Genomic DNA, 19,429 nt, shown 5'->3' on the forward strand with positions numbered 1-19,429 from the left:
CATAGAATAACTGCTCAACAAATGTTAGCTATTAAGCTAATATACCTTCTCCTATTTTTTTTTTTTTTTTTTTTTTTTTGCTGTACGCGGGCCTCTCACTGCTGTGGCCTCTCCCGTTGCGGAGCACAGGCTCCGGACACACAGGCCCCGCGGCCATGGCTCGCGGGCCCAGCCGCTCCGCGGCATGTGGGATCCTCCGGGATCAGGGCACGAACCCGTGTCCCCTGCATCGGCAGGCGGACTCTCAACCACTGTGCCACCAGGGAGGCCCCCTTCTCCTATTTTATTTTCTTCCTCACAGATGGTAATTTTTGTAACATCATCCACTATTTACTGAACTGAAATGTCAACTTTTATGTTAATTAACTTATGAGAATTTGATCACTTTATTTCCCATGTTGATGACTGAATGGATTATGAGCTGGATCTGCAGAAGAAGGTACATGGCAGCTTCACTTAAGTCAATGAACAGGAATATTTGCCTTCCTTGCCGTCCTTTGCTCAAACTCCTCTATTCAGAAAATATTTATTGTGCACCTATGTGAATCAAGAACCAGTGATCCCTAAAATTCATATGGAACCAAATGGTACCCCAAATTGCCAAAGCAATTTTGACAAAAAAAAGAAGAAAGCTGAGGTATCATCTTCCCAGACTTCAGACTATACGACAAAGCTACAGTAATCAAAACACCATGGTACTGGCACAAAAACAGACATGTAGCTCAATGGAACAGAATAGAGAGCACAGAAATCAACCCACGCACCTATGGTCAATTAATCTACACTGAAGGAGACAAGAATATACAATGGAGAAAAGACAGACTCTTCAACAAGTAGTGCTGGAAAAACTGGACAGCTACATATGAAACAATGAGATTAGAACATTCCCTCACAACATATACAAAAATAAACTCAAAATGGATTAGAGATCTAAATGTAAGACCTGAAACCATAAAACTCCTAGAGGTGAACATAGGCAGAACACTCTTTGACATACATTGTAGCAATATTTTTTGGATCTGTCTCCTAAGGCAAAAGAAATAAAAACAAAAATAAACAAATGGGATATACTTAAACTTAAAAGTATTTGCACAGCAAAGGAAGCCATCATCAAAATGAAAAGACAGCCTACAGAATGGGAGAAAATACTTGCAAATGATGTGACTTACAAGTGGTTAATATCCAAAATATATAAACAGCTCATACAACTCAATATAAAAAAAAAAACCCAAACAACCCAATTAAAAAAATGGGCAGAAGACCTGAATAGACATTTTTCCAATGAAGACTTACAGATGGCTAACAGGCACATGAAAAACACCCTCAACATTGCAAATTATTAGAGAAGTACAAATCAAAGCCACAATGAGATATCACCTCATACATGTCAGAAGGGCTATCATCAAAAAGTCTACAAATAGGGCTTCCCTGGTGGCACAGTGGTTGAGAGTTTGCCTGCCGATGCAGGGGACATGGGTTCGTGCCCTGGTCCGGGAAGATCCCACATGCCCCAGAGCGGCTGGGCCCATGAGCCATGGCCGCTGAGCCTGCGCATCCGGAGCCTGTGCTCTGCAACGGGAGAGGCCACAACAGTGAGAGGCCAGCATACCGTAAAAAAAAAAAAAAAAAAAAAAAAAAAAATCTACAAATAACAAATGTTGGAGAGGACGTGGAGAAAAGGAAATCCTTGTACACTGTTGGTAGGAATGTAAATTCATGTAGTCACTGTGGAAAACAGTATGGAGGTTCCTCAAAAAACTGAAAATAGAACTACCACATGAGCCAGCAATTCCACTCCTTGGTATATATCTGAAGAAAATGAAAACACTAATTCAAAAAGATACATGCACCCCAATGTTCATAGTAGCACTATTTACAAGAGCTAAGACATGGAAGCAACCCAAGTGCCCATCAATATAGACGAATGAATAAAGAAGATGTGAATATATATATATATATATATATATATATATATATATATATATATTTTATTTAATGGAATGTTACTCAGCCATAAAAAAGAATGAAATTCTTCCATTTGCAACAACATGGATAGACCTAGAGAATATTATGCTTAGTGAAATAAGGCAGGTAGAGAAAGGTAAATACTGTATGATATCGTTCATATGTGGCATCTAAAAAATAATACAAATGAATGTACATGCAAAACAGAAACAGACTCATAGATTAGAAAATGAACTAGTGTTTACTGAAGTAAGGAGAGACAAATTATAGGTGTGGGATTAAAAGATACAAACTACTATCTATAAAATAGATAAGCAACAATGATATATTGTATAGCACAGGGAATTATAGCCACTAGCTTGTAATAACTTTTAATGGAATATAATCTGCAAAAATACTGAATCATTATGCTGTATACCTGAAATTAATATAATATTGTGAATCAACTCTACTTCAATAAATAAATAAATTCACAGGCCAAAATAAAGTAGACATACATAAAAGTTTGGCAACATTCACCTTATACTTTACATTATGCTGCTCTGCTTAAGGATAGACAAACCACATCCTAGCACAATAATAAAATGCAATTAACTTGAAAAACAAAAGAACCAGTGATCCAGGTAACAATATTCGTGTTATGGTAGGGATGACAGGCAGTATGTATATATACAAACAGATGAGGAAGGTGACTTCATGTAGTGTTAAGTGCAGTGAGGAAAATGGCATAACAGGGTTGACTGTGACTGTGGGAAGCCACGGGAGGGTGTTAAAGTAGGGAGTGAAGAGATCTGTTTCAATTTTTAAAACCACTCTGGGTGCCGGGGGCTAAGGGATGGGGTGGAGAAAAGAGTCCTGGGGACTTTATGATGGCCTGTGTGCCAAATAATTGGTGTTAAAAAATAACATGAAGGACATTATAGGGAAAAAAATGCAGTCAGAGCTAAAGCTGGCAAGCCCTGCTGGAGTCATGGGGTAGAATGTTCACAAATTTCCCAGTGCAGTTTCAACCCCTACCTGTGTTTTTCTCTGGCATGGTAGGTGACTTCAGGACACAGTGGCCCTGTACCTTTAGAGACCCCATGTCCCAGGACAAGTGATGCTTATCAGGAGCTTCTGGGGCCTGGGAAACTTGATCCTTGGGCCAGGTCATTGTTTCTTTTTGAGGTCTGGAGACATGTTTCAACAGTAAAATTTTGTATTTCATTTTATCCCTATGTGCTATCAGCACCACTTGTGGGAGCCTGCATTCACATCTCTGCCCTACACATGAGGCATGGTGGCAGGCCCATCTGGGGCAGGGTCAGGGTTTTGTTCTCACTGGAAGAGGCTACATTTGCCTTAATAGGGATTGAAGTATCAGGAGTGCTGGTTGCATGTTAAGTTATGTGGGTCACCTGTGATATGGACAATCTCTAAGTCAGGCTGCATCATACCCCATCATACAGAGGGTGTGCCCTTTGCCAGATGCTGTGCTGAGGGCCTCACAACCTCTCACAAGGGCCTTATAAGCTCATCTTCCTGTTCTCCCAGCCTGTAAGTCCTTATCTTCTGGCCTCTCTTGGACCCCACCTGCCTGACTCCAGAATTGGTTTGATGGTGTTCTTGTTTAGTGATCTGCAGCATGCCTGCCTCTGTTATGTGATTGATCCTTCAGAGCACCTGGGTCAGGCACAGCCCCCATGAAGCCTCTTCTCCTTTAGAGTACCAGGGATTCAGCCTGGGTGCTGGTGGCTTCCCTTGTCTCAAGGTCCACAGTAGAGGATCAGATAGGGTAAGGACCAGGGAAAGCCCAGGAAGACACCCTCACTCAGAGGCAAGGACAGTGAGGCCATAATGCCCACCATTCCTCCAGATTGCAGAGGATGGCTCAGACTCAGGTGAGTTAAGCTTTGTATTTACACATCCACACCTACCACTCTTTGCTTGCCAATGGATTTCAGGCAGATTTTGCAGTTCCATGCAAGGGAAAGGCAAAAACAGGAGGTCTTGTGACTGGGGAGTAAGTGGTACAGAAAAGGCATGTTTAGAGAACATCAACTCAAAGGAAAGACCAAAATCTCCTAGGAAATTGTGGGGGAAACTTTTTATGAGACTTAATTTTGAAAAATCAACTGGAGATAATGAAACAAAGTTTATCTTTTTAAATAAAATCAGATTGCATTGCAACTTTGCACTAATTCTGAGAAAGGGCAGAGAATGAAGGGGCTTAATTGTTCTTTAACTTTGTAATGGAAAGTTTCAAACATACACAAAAGTTGAACAGTAACAGGAACATCTGTGTATCATTATCCATCTTCAACCATTGTCAACTGTGTGATTGTCCTTTACTGGGTACAATTTCTCCCACAAAATTAGATAACCATGTCTGCAGAGGCACATTCAATGGTTTACATTGTTGGCAGTTCCAAGCAGTGAAATAAGGAACTTCCTTATACACATGTATACAGTCAGGAGGCAAATAGCTTTTAGGGTTGGTACTGGCAGCAAGATTTTGGCATTGAAGTGTTTTCAAGATGCCAGTGGAAGTCAACCTGACTTCCCATTAACAGCATGAGAAACTGTGCCTATGATACTAGCCATTGAGTTGAAAGGGGAGTGTTCATATATGCTATTATATACTTGAACTGTCCCTGTCAGAATATATAAGAAAGTGGTAAGAGTAATTGTTCTGATCACAGGTACCAACGAATGGGGCCTAGAGATGGGAGAAACAGCTTACTTTTTTCTGTACACTTTTCTACTTTGTAAATTTTGTGGGTATGCTTGTGTGTTTGTGTGTTTTACTATGCATATATTATTCAAAAAGATGAATTAATTTCAAGAATTTGGCCAATCGAAAGGGCTATGTCTCATTTTAATTTGTATTTCTTAATGACTTTTGAGTTTGAGCCTGTTTTGTATGTATTTGTTAACCATTTGTATTTTTGTTTCTATTGACTGGATTTTTGTGGCCCATTGTTTTGTGTTGTTTATTTTTATTGAGTGATAAAGGGACTTACATATTTTGAATAGACACCAGCCCTCCTTATTTTGAGTGAGTTCCAGATGTTTTCTCCTAGGTAGTTATTTTATTTTATAGAGAGTTTGAATTTAAGTTGGGTTATCTTTAATCTTTTTCACTATTGTTGATATACAGAACTCAGTGGATTTTTGTATATCAACTTGACATCTAGCAACCTTGCTAAACTCACTTGTTAAGTGTAATCATCTGTTCACTCTATGTAGACCTTTATTTCTGTGAATCTTGAGTGTTTATTTCTTCCTTTGCAAACCTTTTTAATTTCTATTTTTTAAAAATCTTACTATGAAGTCTAGCACCTTCAATAGCATGTTCTGTAGCCATGGAGATTATGGCCATCCTTGTCTACTTTCAGATTTTATAGGGAATGTTTTTAACATTTCACTGTTAACTGTAATGATCCTGCTATGTTAACTATAATGATGATGATCTTTGCCTACCCAAGGTTTACTAACAAATTATCTTGTTTTCTCTAGAAGCTTTATACTTTTAAACACATTAGTTTACATCTTGAATTAATTTTTGTATGTGTTATAATTATTTTTTCTTCCAGTTTTATTTAGATATAACTGACATGTATAATTTTAAGCTGTACAATATAATGATTTGACTTAAATACATCATGAAACAATTATCACAGTAAGTTGTTTATTGAACATCCAACATCTCATATATATTAACATTAAAGAAACAGAAAAAAATATTTTTTCCTTGTGTTGAGCACTCTTAGGATTTACTTTCTTTTTTTTTTTTTTTTGTGGTATGCGGGCCTCTCACTGTTGTGGCCTCTCCCGTTGCGGAGCACAGGCTCCGGATGCGCAGGCTCAGCGGCCATGGCTCACGGGCCCAGCCACTCCGCGGCATATGGGATCCTCCCGGACCGGGGCACGAACCCGTATCCCCTGCATCGGCAGGCGGACTCTCAACCACTGCGCCACCAGGGAGGCCCAGGATTTACTTTCTTAACAACTTTTTATATATAACATACAGCAGTAGTAACTAAATTTATCATGTTGTACATTACATCCATAGTACTTATTTATCTTATAACTGGAAGTTTGTACCTTTTGACTACCTTCATTCAATACCCCCTCCCACTACCCCCTGCCTCTGGTATCCATAAATCTGATCTCTTTTTCTATGAGTTTGTTTATTTATTTTTGAAGTATAATTGACCTACAACACTGTGTTAGTTTCTGGTACACAACATAGTGATTCAATATTTCCCTACATTTCAAAATGGTCACCATAATAAGACTAGTTGTCATATGTCACCATACAAAGACATTACATAATTATTGACTATATTACTCACACTGTACAGTATTTGTCTTTCTCTGTCTGACTTAGTTCACTTAAATATTACCCTCTAAGTCCATCCATGTTGTCGTAAATGGCAAGATTTCATTCCTTTTTATGGCTAATATTCCATACAGCATATATATGGGTCTTGTTTTTTTATACATCCAGATACTCTGTCTTTCAATTGGAGCATTTAGTACATTTACATTTAATCATTGATAGGTATATACTTATTGACATTTTATTCTTTGTTTTGTGGTTGTTTTTGTAGTTGTTTTTTTTGTCCAACTATATATGCAATCACTTTTTATCAATTGAAGTATAGTTGATTTATCTTTTTTGTTCTTTTCTTCTGCTCTCTTCACTTATGATTTGATGACTATCTTTAGTGTTATATTTGGATTCCTTCCTCTTTTTTGTGTGTGTATCTTCTATAATTTTTGGTTTGTGGTTACCATGAGGTTTATACATAGTAATCTACACATATACATGATTATTTTAAGTTGCTGAACTTAATTTGAAATGCATTTAACAACCCTGCATTTTTACTCCTCCCCCCCACTTTGTTTACTGTTTTTGACATCATATTTTACATCCTTTTGTTTTGTGTATCCCTTAACTACTTATTGTGGAAATAGATGATATCACTACTTTTGTATTTTAACCTTCCTACTAGCTTTATAAGTGGTTGATTGACTACTGTTTTTGCCTTTTCCAATGACATCTTTCCTTTTGAATTCTTCATATTTCTAGTTGTGGTCTTTTCTTTTTCACTTAGAGAAAAGATGTTTTGTGATGCTGAACTCTTTTAGCTTTTGCTTGCTTGTAAAACTTTTGATTTCTCCTTCAAATCTTAAAGAAGGTAGAGTATTCTTGGTTATATGCTTTTGCCTTTCATCACTTTAAATATATCGTGCCACTCCCTTCTGCCCTGCAGCATTTCTGCTGAAAAGTCAGTTGATAGCCTTATGGGAGTTCCCTTGTACATAACTTGTTGCTTTTCCCTTGCTGCTTTTAATATTCTCTCTTTATCTTTAATTTTTGACATTTTAATTATAATGTGTCTTGGTGTGGTCCTCTCTGGGTTGATCCTGTTTGGAACTCTCTGTGCTTCCTGGACATGGATGTCTGTTTCCTTTCCCAGGTTAGGGTATTTTTCAGATATTATGTCTTCAGCTATGTCCTATGCCCCTTTCTCTCTCTCTGCTCTTTCTGGTACCCCTATAATGTGAATGTTAGTATGCTTGATGGTGTCTCAGAGGTCTCTTAACTGTCTTCATTTTTTAAAATTCTTTCTTCTGTTCAGCTTCAGTGATTTCCACTACTCTGTCTTTCAGTTCCCTGATCTCTTCCTCTGTATCATCTAATCTACATTGATTTCTTCTAGTGTGTTTTGTATTTCACTTATTGTATTCTTCATCTCTGTTTGGTTCTTCTTTATATTTTCTAACTCTGTTAAAACATCTAAGTTCTCACTCTGTTTATCCATTCTTCTCCCAAGTTCTTTGAGCATCTTTATTATCATTACCTTAAACTCTTTATTGGGTAGATTGCTTGTCTCCATTTCACTTAGTTTTTCTTCTGGGGCTTTATCTTGTTCCTTCATTTGGAACATATTCTTCTGTTGCCTCATTTTGCCTAATTTGCTGTTTTTATTCCAATGTATTTAGTAAATTGGTTACATTTTCTGATCTTGGAGAAGTGGGCTTATGTAGGAAACATCCTATGGGATCCACCAGTGCATTCCCCTCTGGGAATGCTGTATGTTCTAGGGATGTCCTCTCTGTGGGCTGCATGGGCCCTTCTGTTGAGGCAGGCTGACTGCTGTGGGTGTGTTAGTAGGCACGCCTGGCCCATGGTCTGGTTGGTTTCCACGCTCTGCCTTGTGCAGTGGATGCTGGCCACTGGTAGATGGGGCCAGGTTGCAGCACAGCCGGTTGCATGGCCAACTGCAAAGGAAGAGAATCCTGATCCTGATGCTGGCCTGCTGGTGGACAGAGCCAGGTCACAAGGTGGTTGGCTACAGAGCCCCAGGTGCTTCAAAAGCTAGTGCTGGCCCACAGGTGGGCAGGGTCAGAGCCTGGGGACTCTGGCTATGGGAGTGGGGTCCCAGAGCTGGTGTTGACCCACAGGTGGGCAGGACCAGTGTCAGGGGGTTTCTGAGCTGGTACCCATACCCTGTTGAGTGAGGCTGCATCCTAGGGCTGATACCAACACTCCAGTAGTCAGGGCTCGGTTCTGGGGTGGGTGAAGGCTCAGGAGGTCCTACAGCAGCTTGTCTCCTGGTGGATGGGGCTGCGTTCCTGCCCAACTAGCTCTTGGTCTGTGGCATCCCAGGACTGGTGCCATGGGCTGGTGTGCAGGGTTGGGTCCTGGCACTAATAAGTTAGAGGGAGGATGCCAAAATGCAGTTGCTAGCACTAGTGTCCACATGGTAGAACAAGCTTCCCAAAATGGCTGCTGCCAGTGTCTGTGTCCCCAGGATGAGTCCCACTTGCTTCTAACCTCTCTAGGAGACTCTCCAAGATCAGCAAGTGGGTCTAACCCAGGCTCCTTTCAGATTACTGCTTCTGTCCTGAGTGCTGGAGCACGTGAGATTGTGTGTGCACCCTTTAAGAGTGGAGTCTCTATTTCCCACAGCACTTCCCAAAGTCACCCCACTGGCCTTCAAAACCAAATATTCTGGGGGCTCATCTTCCCCATGCAGGACCCCTGAGCTGGAGAGTCCAATATGTAGCTCAGACCTCTCATTCCTTTGAGGGAACCTCTGCAATTTTAATTATTTTCCCGTTTGTGGATCTCCTACCCAGGGGTATGGGACTTGACAATACTATGTCTCCACCTCTCCTACCCATCTTGTTGTGGTTCTTTCTTTATATCTTTAGTTCTAGAAAATATTTCCTGCTAGTCTTCAGGTAGTTCTCATTGATACTTGCTCTGTAAATAGTTGTAATTTTGGTGCACCATGGGAGGAGGTGAACTCAGGGTCTTCCAACACTTCCATCTTGGCCACCTTCCTCTGTATGTTGACAGTTTAGTTAAACTACTCCATAATATTGCTGCCTCAGCATCCATTTTGTGTCACCACACAGCCTGCAGAGACCTTGAACTGACACTAGCCCCTCCCTCCATCACATGTCCTAGAAAACAGCCCACAGAGTTAAATGTAAGTTGATGATAGAACTCCCTGATGGCCCTTGTGATAATCAGTCTCCTCGCCTCCCAGGGCCTTCCCCTTAGATACGAACCTCAAGGAACATACCAAACCTTTGCTCTTTTGGGGGACTGAATTGACCAATCTGGCTTAATCTGGGAACCTCAAAGCATTTCACGCAAAGACCCTAATAAAGGCATGTACTAGGTAGTGTCAGGCTTTCTCTGCCCACACCCTGCTTTGACCTTGAAGTGTGACCCCTCAGGCATGTGAGTACTTCCTCCAGAAACCTGTGAGTAATAAACTTCTATTTCGATTTCCTTGTCTTTTGTTGAACCACAGCTCACCATCCAGACATCCCGGGGTTCTACTTAACAAATGTTAATTTAATAAAGTCACAGCAGTTATATACTAGGAGTTGAGGCTTATACTTCCCCCCCCCCATACTGATATCTAGTTGTTCTGGCACCATATTTGAGATGGCTTTTCTTTCCCTATTCAATTGCATTGGTGTATTTTAAAACAATCAATTGATCATATAATTGTGAGTTGATTTCTCTGTTCCATTCCAATAATCTGTTGTTTTGTTATGTCGAAAATTCACTTCTTTAATTACTGTTACTTTATAGTAATGATTTAGATTAATTAGCATAAGTCTTCCAACTCTTCAAGATTATTTTAGCTATTCTAAGTCTTTTGAATTTCCATATAAATGTCCAAATTGGCTTTTTTCTTTCAGTTTTACTGAGATATAATTGACATACAGCACTGTAAAAGTTTAAGGTGTACAAAATAATGATTTGACATATAAATTATGAAATGATTATCACAAAAAATTTAGTGACCATCCATCATCACACATAGATACAAAAGTAAAGAAATAAGAAAAAAAGTTTTTTTATTCTTGTGGTAAATCCTCTTAGGATTTACTAACTTAACAACTTTCATATATAACATACAGCATTGTTAACTGTACTTATGATGTTGTACTTTACAATCCTAGCAATTGTTTATAACTGGAATTTTGTACATTTTGACTGCTTTCATCCAATTTCCCCTCCCCTGACTCTGCCTCTGTAACCATAAATCTGATCTCTTTTTCTATGAGTTTGTTTTTTAAGAATATAGTAATTGACCTACAACACTATGTTTGTTCCTGTTACACAACATAGTAATTCAATATTCCTATGCATTTCAAAATGATCACCATGATAATTCTAGTTATGATATGTAACCATACAAAGATATTGCACAGTTACTGACTATATTCTCTATACTGTACATTTCATACCTGTGACATTTATTTTGCAGCTGGAAGTATGTACCTTTTAACCTCCCTCACCTATTTCTTTCTTCCCCAACCCCCCTCCCTTCTGTCAGCCAACTGTTTGTTCTCTGTATCTATAACTCTGTTTCTGTTTTGATATGTTGGTTCATTTGTTTTGTTTTTCAGATTCCACATATAAGTGAAATCATACATTATTTGTCTTTCTCTGTCTGCCTTATTTCACTTAGCAAAATCATCTCCAGGTCCATCCATCCACGTTGTGTCAAATGGCAAGATTTCATACTTTTTTATGACTCAGTATACACACACACACACGTATATCTCACATCTTCTTTATTTGTCTATTGACGGGCACTTATGTTGTTTACATATATTAGCTATTGCAAATAATGCTGCAATCAACACAGGGGTACATATATCTTTTCTAATTAGTGTTTTTGTTTTCTTTAGATAAAGACCCAGGAATGGAATTGCTGGGTCATGTGGTAGTTCTATTTTTAATTTTTTGAGGAATCTCCATACTGTTTTTCATAGTAGCTGCATCAATTTACATTCCCACCAACAGTGCACGAAGGTTCCCTTTTCTCCACATCTTTGCCAATGCTTGTTATTTGTTGTCTTTTTGATAATAGCCATTCTCATCATTGTTAAGTGATAGCTCATTGTGTTTTTGATTTGCATTTCCCTGATGATTAGTGAGGCTGAGCATCTTTTCATGCACCTGTTGGCCATCTGTATGTCTTCTCTGAAAAATGTGTTCAGGTCCTCTGCCCATTTTAAAAATTTATTTACTTCTTTTTTTGGCTGCACTGGGTTTTTGTTGCTGTGCTCAGTCTTTTTCTAGTTACGTCAAGCAGGGGCTACTCTTGGGTGCAGTGCACGGGCTTCTCATTGTGGTGGCTTCTCTTGTTGCAGAGCATGGGCTCAAGGCACGCAGGCTCAGTAGTGTGGCTCGCGAGCTCTAGAGCACAGGCTCAGTAGTTGTGGTGCACGGGCTTAGTTGCTCCCATATGTGGGATCTTCCCAGACCAGGGCTTGAACCTGTGTCCGCTGCATGGCAGGAGGATTCTTAACACCTGCATCACCAGGGAAGTCCCATCCTCTGCCCATTTTTTTTTTTTTTTTTTGTGGTATGCGGGCCTCTCACTGTTGTGGCCTCCCCCGTTGCGGAGCACAGGCTCCGGACGCGCAGGCTCCGGACGCGCAGGCTCAGCGGCCATGGCTCACGGGCCCAGCCGCTCCGCGGCATATGGGATCCTCCCAGACCGGGGCACGAACCAGTATCCCCTGCATCGGCAGGCGGACTCTCAACCACTTGCGCCACCAGGGAGGCCCTACCCATTTTTTAATCAAGTTGTTTTGATATTATGTTCTATGAATTCTTTATATAAAAATATATAGTATATACAAAAGGATAACAACCCCTTAGATATATTGTTCGCAGATATTGTCTCCCACTTAGTACAAAAAGGGTGTTTGGATTTTGATTGAGATTGCATTTTACCTATGGATAAATTTTGGGAGACTTGACTTCAGTGATAATGAGTCTTTAATTCATTAGCTGACATACCCCTCTATTTATTTAGGTCTTCTTTAATATATCTTAGTAATTTTTAATTTTTGGTGTGCAGGTTTTTTGTATCTTTGGTTAAGATTATTTCTCAGTATATAAAAATATTTTTTGACACTTTTCTAAAAAGTATTGCTTTTTAATTTCAGTAACTTTTAGTATACTTTTTAGCACTTGTTATCATTGGTGGATTTATTTTTTGGTTTGGTTGCTCTCTTCTTTCTTTCTTTTTGTTTTAATTACTTTAAAAATATTTTTCAAAAATTATTTTTTAATTTTTATTTTAATAACTTTATTTTATTTTATTTTACCTTCTTCTTTCTTTTTTTCTTTTTTTTTCTCCCTTTGATTCTGAGATGTGTGGATGACAGGCTCTTGGTGCTCCAGCCAGGCATCAGGGCTGTGCCTCTGAGGTGGGAGAGCCAAGTTCAGGACATTGGTCTACAAGAGACCTCTCAGCTCCATGTAATAACAAATGGCAAAAATCTCCCAGAGATCTCCATCTCAACACCAAGACCCAGCTCCACTGAACAACCAGCAAGCTCCAGTGCTGGACACACTATGCCAAACAACTAGCAACACAGGAACACAACCCCACCCATTAGCAGAGAGGCAGACTAAAATCATAATAAGGCCACAGACACCCCAAAACACACCACCAGACATGGAGCTGTCCACAAGAAAGACAAGATCCAGCCTCATCCACCAGAACACAGGCAGTAGTCCCCTCCACCAGGAAGCCTACACAGCCCACTAAACCAATCATAGCCCCTGGGGACAAACACTGAAAAAACAGGAACTACAAACCTGCAACCTGAGAAAAGGAGACCCCAAACACAGTAAATTAAGCAAAATGAGAAGACAGAAAAACACATAGCAGATGAAGGAGCAAGGTAAAAAACAACCAGACCTAATAAATGAAGAGGAAATAGGCAGTCTACCTGAAAAAGAATTCAGAATAATGATAGTAAAAATGATCCAAAATCTTGGAAATAGAATGAGAAAAGACAAGAAATATGTAACAAGGACCTAAGAGGAACTAAAGAGCAAACAAACAGTGATGAACAACACAATAAATGAAATTATAAATTCTCTACAAGGGATCAAGAGAAGAATAACTGAGGCAGAAGAATGGAAAAGTGACCTGAAAGATAAAAGAGTGGAAATAACTACTGCAGAGCAGAAGAAAGGAAAAAAAAAAAAAAAAGAAAAGAATTGAGGAAAGTCTGAGAGACCTCTGGGACAACATTAAATGCACAAACATTCGAATTATAGGGGTCCCAGAAGACGAAGAGAAAAAGAAAGGGACTGTGAAAATATTTGAAGAGATTATGGTTGAAAACTTGCCTAATATGGGAAAGGAAATAGTTAATTGGGAAAGGAAATAGTTAATCATGTCCAGGAAGCACAGAGAGTCCCATACAGGATAAATCCAAGGAGAAACACGACAAGACACATATTAATCAAACTATCAAAAATTAAATACAAAGAAAACGTATTAAAAGCAGCAAGGGAAAAACAACAAATAACACACAAGGGAATCCCCATAAGGTTAACAGCTGATCTTTCAGCAGAAACTGTGCAAGCCAGAAGGGAGTAGAAGGACATATTTAAAGTGATGAAAGGGAAAAACCTACAACCAAGATTACTCTACCAAGCTAGGATCTCATTCAGATTTGATGGAGAAATTAAAACCTTTACAGACAAGCAAAAGCTAAGAGAATTCAGCACCACCAAACCAGCTTTACAAAAAATGCTAAAGGAACTTCTGTAGGCAGGAAACACAAGAGAAGGAAAAGAGCTACAATAACAAACTCAAAACAATAAAGAAAATGGTAATAGGAACATACATATTGATAATTACCATAAATGTAAATGGATTAAATGCTCCAACCAAAAGACACAGACAGGCTGAATGGATACAAAAACAAGACCTGTATATATGCTGTCTACAAGAGACCCACTTCATGCCTACGGACACATAGAGACTGAAAGTGAGGGGAAGGAAAAATATATTCCATGCAAATTGATATTAAAAGAAAGCTGCAGTAGCAATTCTCATAACAGACAAAATAGACTTTAAAACAAAAACTATTACAAGAGACAAAGAAGGACACTACATAATGATCAAGTGATCAAACCAAGAAAAAGATAAAACAATCGTAAATATTTATGCACCCAACATAGAAGCACATCAATACATAAGGCAAATACTAACAGCCATAAAAGGGGAAATCGACAGTAACACAATCATAGTAGTGGACTTTAACATCCCATGCTCACCAACGGACAGATCATCCAAAATGAAAATAAAAAAGGAAACACAAGCTTTAAATGATACATTAAACAGGTGGACTTAATTGATATCTATAGGACATTCCATCCAGAAACAACAGAATACACTTTCTTCTCAAGTGCTCATGGAACATTCTCCAGGATAGATCATATCTTGGGTCACAAATCAAGCCTTGGTAAATTTAAGAAAACTAAAATCATATCAAGTATCTTTTCCGACCAAAACACTATGAGACTAGATATCAACTTCAGGAAAAAAATCTGTAAAAAATACAAACACATGGAGGCTAAACAATACACTACTAAATAACCAAGAGATCAGTGAAGACATCAAAGAGGAAATCAAAAAAACCTAGAAACAAATGACAATGAAAACACGATGCCCCAAAACTTATGGAATGAAGCAAAAGCAGTTCTAAGAGGGGAGTCTATAGCAATACATTCCTACCTCAAGAAACAAGAAAAATCTCAAATAAACAACTTAACCTTACACCTAAAGCAATTAGAGAAAGAAGAACAAAAAAACCTCAAACATAGCAGAAGGAAAGAAATCATAAAAATCAGATCAGAAATAAATGAAAAAGAAATGAAGGAAACAATAGCAAATATCAATAAAACTAAAAGCTGGTTCTTTGAGAAGATAAACAAAATTGATAAACCATTAGCCAGACTCATCACAAAAAATAGGGAGTGGACTCAAATCAATAAAATTAGAAATGAAAATGGAGAAGTAACAACTGACACTGCAGAAATACAAAGGATCATGAGAAACTACTACCAGCAACTATATACCAAAAAATGGACAACATGGAAGAAATGCACAAATTCTTAGAAAAGCACAACTTTCCGAGACTGAACCTGGAAGAAATAGAAAATATGAACAGACCAATCACAAGCACTGAAATTGAAACTGTGATTAAAAATCTTCCAACAAACAAAAGCCCAGGACCAGATGGCTTCACAGGTAAATTCTATCAAACATTTAGAGAAGACCTAACACCTATCCTTCTCAAACTCTTCCAAAATATAGCAGAGGGAGGAACATTCCCAAACTCATTCTACGAGGCCACCATCACCCTGATACCAAAACCAAAGATGTCGCAAAGAAAGAAAATTACAGGCCAATATCACTGATGAACATAGGTGCAAAAATCCTCAAGAAAATATTAGCAAACAGAATCCAAGAGCACATTAAAAGGATCATATACCATGATCAAGTGGGGTTTATCACAGGAATGCAACGATTCTTCAATATATGCAAATCAATCAATGTGATACACCATATTAACAAATTCAAGGAGAAAAATCATAAGATCATCTCAATAGAAGCAGAGAAAGCTTTTGACAAAATTTGACACCCATTTATGATAAAAACCCTGCAGAAAGTAGGCATAGAAGGAACTTACCTCAACAAAACAAAGGGCATACATGACAAACCCACAGCCAACATCATCCTCAATGATGAGAAACTGAAACCATTTCCACTAAGATCAGGAACAAAACAAATTTGCCCACTCTCACCACTATTATTCAACATAGTTTTGGAAGTTTTAGCCACAGCAATCTGAGAAGAAAAAGAAATAAAAGGAATCCAAATCGGAAAAGAAGAAGTAAAGCTGTCACTGTTTGAAGATGACATGATACTATACATAGAGAATCCTAAAGATGCTACCAGAAAACTACTAGAGTTAATCAATGAATTTGGTAAAGTAGCAGGATACAAAATTAATGCACAGAAATCTCCTGCATTCCTATACACTAATGATGAAAAATATGAAAGTGAAATCAAGAAAACACTCCCATTTACCATTGCAACAAAAAGAATAAAATACCCAGGAATAAACCTCCCTAAGGAGACAAAAGACCTGTATGCAGAAAATTATAAGACACTGATGAAAGAAATTAAAGATGATACAAATAGATGGAGAGATGTACCATGTTCTTGGATTGGAAGAATCAACATTGTGAAAATGACTCTACTACCCAAAGCAATCTACAGATTCAATGCAATCCCTATCAAACTACCACTGGCATTTTTCACAGAACTAGAACAAAAAATTTCACAATTTGTATGGAAACACAAAAGACCCTGAATAGCCAAAGCAATGTTGAGAAAGAAAAAGGGAGCGGGAGGGTTCAGGCTCCCTGACTTCAGACTATACTACAAAGCTACAGTAATCAAGACAGTATGGTACTGGCACAGAAACAGAAATATAGATCAATGGAACAGGATAGAAACCCAGAGATAAACCCACGCACATATGGTCACCTTATCTTTGATAAAGGAGACAAGAATATAGAGTGAAGAAAAGACAGCCTCTTCAATTTGTGTTTCTGGGAAAACTGGACAGGTACATGTAAAAGAATGAAATTAGAACACTCCCTAACACCATACGCAAAAATAAACTCAAAATGGATTAAAGACCTAAATGTAAGGCCAGACACTATCAAACTCTTAGAGGAAAACATAGGCAGAATATTCCATGACATAAATCACAGCAAGATCCTTTTGGACCCACCTCCTAGAGAAATGGAAATAAAAACAAAAATAAACAAATGGGACCTAATGAAACTTAAAAGCTTTTGCACGGCAAAGGAAACCATAAACAAGATGAAAAGACAACCCTCAGAATGGGAGAAGATATTTGCAAATGAAGCAACTGACAAAGGATTAATCTCCAAAATTTACAAGCAGCTCATGCAGCTCAATAGCAGAAAAACAAACAACCCAATCCAAAAATGGGCAGAAGACCTAAATAGACATTTCTCCAAAGAAGATATACAGATTGCCAACAAACACATGAAAGACTGCTCAACATCATTAATCATTAGAGAAATGCAAATCAAACTACAATGAGATATCATCTCACACCGGTCAGAATGGCCATCATCAAAAATTCTACAAAGAATAAATGCTGGAGAGGGTGTGGAGAAAAGGGAACCCTCTTGCACTGTTGGTGGGAATGTGAATTGATACAGCCACCACAGAGAACAGTATGGACGTCCCTTAAAACACTAAAAATAGAACTACCATATGACCCAGCAATCCCACTACTGGGCATATACCCTGAGAAAACCATAATTCAAAAAGAGTCATGTGCCACAATGTTCATTGCCGCACTATTTACAATAGCCAGGACATGGAAGCAACCTAAGTGTCCATCATTGGATGAATGGATAAAGAAGATGTGGCACATATATACAATGGAATATCACTCAGCCATGAAAAGAAACAAAATTGAGTTATTTGTAGTGAGGTGGATGGATCTAGAGTCTGTCATATAGAGTGAAGTAAGTCAGAAAGAGAAAAACAAATACCGTATGCTAACACATATATATGGAATCTAAAAAAAAAAAAATGGTCATGAAGGACCAAGGTGCAAGACGGGAATAAAGAAACAGGCCTATTAGAGAATGGGCTTGAGGATACGGGGAGGGGGAAGGGTAAGCTGGGACAAAGTGAGAGACTGGCATGGACATATATACACTGCCAAATGTAAAATAGATAGCTAGTGGGAAGCAGCTGCATAGCACAGGTAGATCAGCTCGGTGCTTTGTGACCACCTAGAGGGGTGGGATGGGGGGGTGGGACAGAGGGAGATGTAAGAGGGAAGAGATATGTGGATATATGTATATGTATTACTGTTTCCCTTTGTTATAAAGGAGAAACTAACACAGCATTGTAAAGCATCCAATAAAGATGTTAAAAAAAATGTTAGCGGAACCACTGACTGAAACTGCCCACCCTGGCCAAGCACCATAGTAACCACTTGCATGAGTTATCTTACAACAGGAGGTCCTGGTAAGGAATGAGGAACTAACAAGCTACCATCAACCAGAAGAATTCAGGAAAGGTCAAAAGGAGAGAGCAGATTCCCGTCCATATGTCCTACCAACCTCCCAGGATCCTTCTAACTGGAATCCATCTTGGCTGAGTGATGCACACGCCACAAGGAACGACCCTGAGTCACAATGATTGGCCAGAGACAACCTGGAAACTAACCCAATTACCATAAATCCCAAGACTGTGAGCCACGAGCCACGTGGCAGAGCAGTTCTCCTGGGTTCCCTTACCCTGCTGCTCTCCACCTGGGTGCCCCTTCCCAATAAAGTGTTTTGCTTTGTCAGCACGTATGTCTCCTCGGACAATTCATTTCTGAGTGTTAGACAAGAGCCCACTCTCAGGCCCTGGAAGGGAGCTCCCTTCCTGCAACAAAAGGGCCAGAAAAGCCTAGCAAGACAGAAAACTTTTAGAGAATAACCTCTCTACTCCAGCAAAATACCATAAAATACACTGTGGCTGCATCCCAGCACACCAGCAAAGTCCAGATTTCTACCCTCAAGTACTTGGTTATAACAAAGTATTCCCAATCATCCCCACTCCCTACTCACTGGGATGGTGTGTTGGAGAAGACTGAATAGGGAGCATGGGTTTATTTCTTTCAACTCCTTGGTTAAATTTATTCTTAAATATTTTATTGGTTTTGATACTATTGTAAATAGGGTCATTTTATTTCCTTTTCATGTAATTCATCATTAGTGTACAGAAACGCTACCATTTTGTGTATGATCATTTTGAATCCTGTAACTTTACTGAATTCATTGATTGGATCTAGACACTGGTGTTAGTGTCAGTTGATTCTTTTCTCATGTGAGTTGTGATTTTTTTTGTTGTTGTTGTTGTTCTTAAAGTAAAGGGTGATTTTCTATTGTTAGGAGGTTTAGGTTCCTATTTAATCTTTCCTTTTAGCAGGTAGGTATCGTGCTCTGTTTAGTATGCAGGTCTTAACCTCCTTTGGTGGATAGTGGTTCCACTGAGTTTTAGCAGCTTTT

Source organism: Mesoplodon densirostris, chromosome 6 (assembly GCF_025265405.1).
Source record: "Mesoplodon densirostris isolate mMesDen1 chromosome 6, mMesDen1 primary haplotype, whole genome shotgun sequence".
NCBI lineage: Eukaryota > Metazoa > Chordata > Mammalia > Artiodactyla > Ziphiidae > Mesoplodon > Mesoplodon densirostris.